This window comes from Petromyzon marinus, unplaced genomic scaffold (assembly GCF_048934315.1).
Source record: "Petromyzon marinus isolate PM22_M1 ecotype Great Lakes invasive population unplaced genomic scaffold, UKy_Petmar_22M1.pri1.0 PM_G_Scaffold_66, whole genome shotgun sequence".
Taxonomy (NCBI): Eukaryota; Metazoa; Chordata; class Hyperoartia; order Petromyzontiformes; family Petromyzontidae; genus Petromyzon; species Petromyzon marinus.
Window position 1 is genome coordinate 612,501 of NW_027423020.1, and position 2,500 is coordinate 615,000.

The following is a 2,500-nucleotide window of genomic DNA, read 5'->3' on the forward strand; positions in this document are numbered from 1 at the left end:
GCATTTGCAGCAGGAATGCATGTGCACTCAAAAAAGTGAATATTTCTCACGGATAGACCCCGTGATACGCTAGAAATTGGCGGGGATGTCTCTCTTGTGGCTCACGGGGCTGTTAGGGTGGCACAGAAATCCCTCGGAATGGGAAAACGGGTCATTTTCGTGTCGCCACATTGCATGCGAACCGCATGCAACTTCCAGAGGCATTTGCAGCAGAAATGCATGTGCAGTCAAAAAAAAAATTGATATTTTTCACGGATAGACCCCGTGAAACGCTAGAAATTGGCGGGGATGTGTCTCTTGTGGCTCACGGGGCTGTTCGGGTCGCACAGAAATCCCTGGGAATGGGAAAACGGGTCATTTTCGTGTTGCCACATTGCGTACGAACCGCATGAAACTTCCAGAGGCATTTGCAGCAGGAATGCATGTGCACTCAAAAACTTCTATATGTTTCACGGATAGACCCCGTGAAACGCTAGAAATTGGCGGGGATGTGTCTCTTGTGGCTCACGGGGCTGTTAGGGTGGCACAGAACTCCCTCGGAATGGGAAAAGGGGTCATTTTCGTGTTGCCACATTGCATAGGAACGCCATGAAACTTCCAGAGGCATTTGCAGCAGAAAGGCACGTGCACTCAAAAATTTTAATATTTTTCACGCATAGACCCCGTCAAACGCTAGAAGTTGGCGGGGATGTCTCTCTTGTGGCTCACGGGGCTGTTAGGGTCGCACAGAAATGCCTCGGAATGGGAAAACGGGTCATTTTTGTGTGGCCACATTGCATAGGAACGGCATGAAACTTCCAGAGGCATTTGCAGCAGGAATGCATGTGCACTCAAAAACGTCTATATTTTTCACGGATAGACCCCGTGAAACGCTATAAATTGGCGGGGATGTCTCTCTTGTGGCTCACGGGCGCTGTTAGTTAGGGTCGCACAGAAATCCCTCGGAATGGGAAAAGGGGTCATTTTCGTGTTGCCACATTGCGTACGAACGGCATGAAACTTCCAGAGGCATCTGCAGCAGAAATGCATGTGCACTCAAAAACGTCTATATTTTTCACGGATAGACCCCGTGAAACGCTAGAAATTGGCGGGGATGTGTCTCTTGTGGCTCACGGGGCTGTTAGGGTCGCACAGAAATCCCTCGGAATGGGAAAACGGGTCATTTTCGTGTTGCCACAATTGGCATACGAACGGCATGAAACTTCCAGAGGCATTTGCAGCAGAAATGCATGTGCACTCAAAAACGTGAATATTTTTTCACGGATAGACCCCGTCAAACGCTCGAATTTGGCGGGGATGTTTCTCTTGTGGGTCACGGGGCTGTTCGGCTCGCACAGAACTCCCTTGGTCCACCTGATTCGTGCATACAGGCAGCAACTAAAACTCTGTAAACCTGCTGTGAGGACATCTAAACAGTGGACCAGTGAGGCTGTGGAAGATTTGCGGGCGTGCTTAGACTGTACTGACTGGGATATGTTCACGACTGCTACCAATAGTCTGGATGAACTCACAGAGGCTGTGTACATCAGCTTCTGTGAGGACTGCTGTATCCCAACACGTACCAGGGTGAACTTTAACAACAACAAGCCCTGGTTCTCAGCAAAGCTCAAAAGGTTGAGGTTGGAGAAGGAGGAAGCGTTTAGGAGTGGGGATAGAGACAGATTCAAGGAGTCGAAGAACAGGTTTAGCAAAGCGGTGAGAGAGGCTAAACGACTGTACTCAGAGACACTAAAACACCAGTTCTCTACTAACGACGCTGCTTCTGTCTGCCAAAGGGCTCAGGCACATCACCAACTACAAACCCAGAGCGCCCCACACCACTAACGACTCCCGCCTAGCCAACGACCTGAACGAGTTCTACCGTAGATTTGAAAGACAATTGGACTGTCCTGAACCACCCCTTCCCACCCAAGAGGCCCCATCCCCCACCCATACTACAGAAACGACTCTCTCCTTTCAGGAGGGAGAAGTTAATGGGCTTTTCAAGAGGCAGAATCCACGCAAAGCAGCCGGGCCGGACTCTGTCTCTCCAGCCACCCTCAGGCACTGCGCTGACCAGCTGTCTCCGGTGTTCACCAACATCTTTAACACCTCCCTGGAGACATGCCATGTACCAGCCTGTCTCAAGTCCTCCACCATCATCGCTGTGCCCAAAAAGCTAAGGCCAACAGGACTAAATGATTACAGACCGGTCGCCCTTACATCTGTGGTAATGAAGTCTTTTGAGCGCCTGCTCCTGGCACACCTCAAAGCCATCACAGACCCTCTCCTGGACCCCCTTCAGTTTGCCTACAGAGCCAACAGGTCTGTGGACGACGCAGTTAACATGGCCCTCCACTTCACCCTACAGCATGTGGACGCCCCAGCATCCTACGCCAGGATCCTGTTTGTGGACTTCAGCTCTGCCTTCAACACCATCATCCCTGCCCTGCTTCAGGACAAGCTCTTCCAGCTGAACGTGCCCTACTCCACCTGCAGGTGGATCACAGACTTCCTCTCT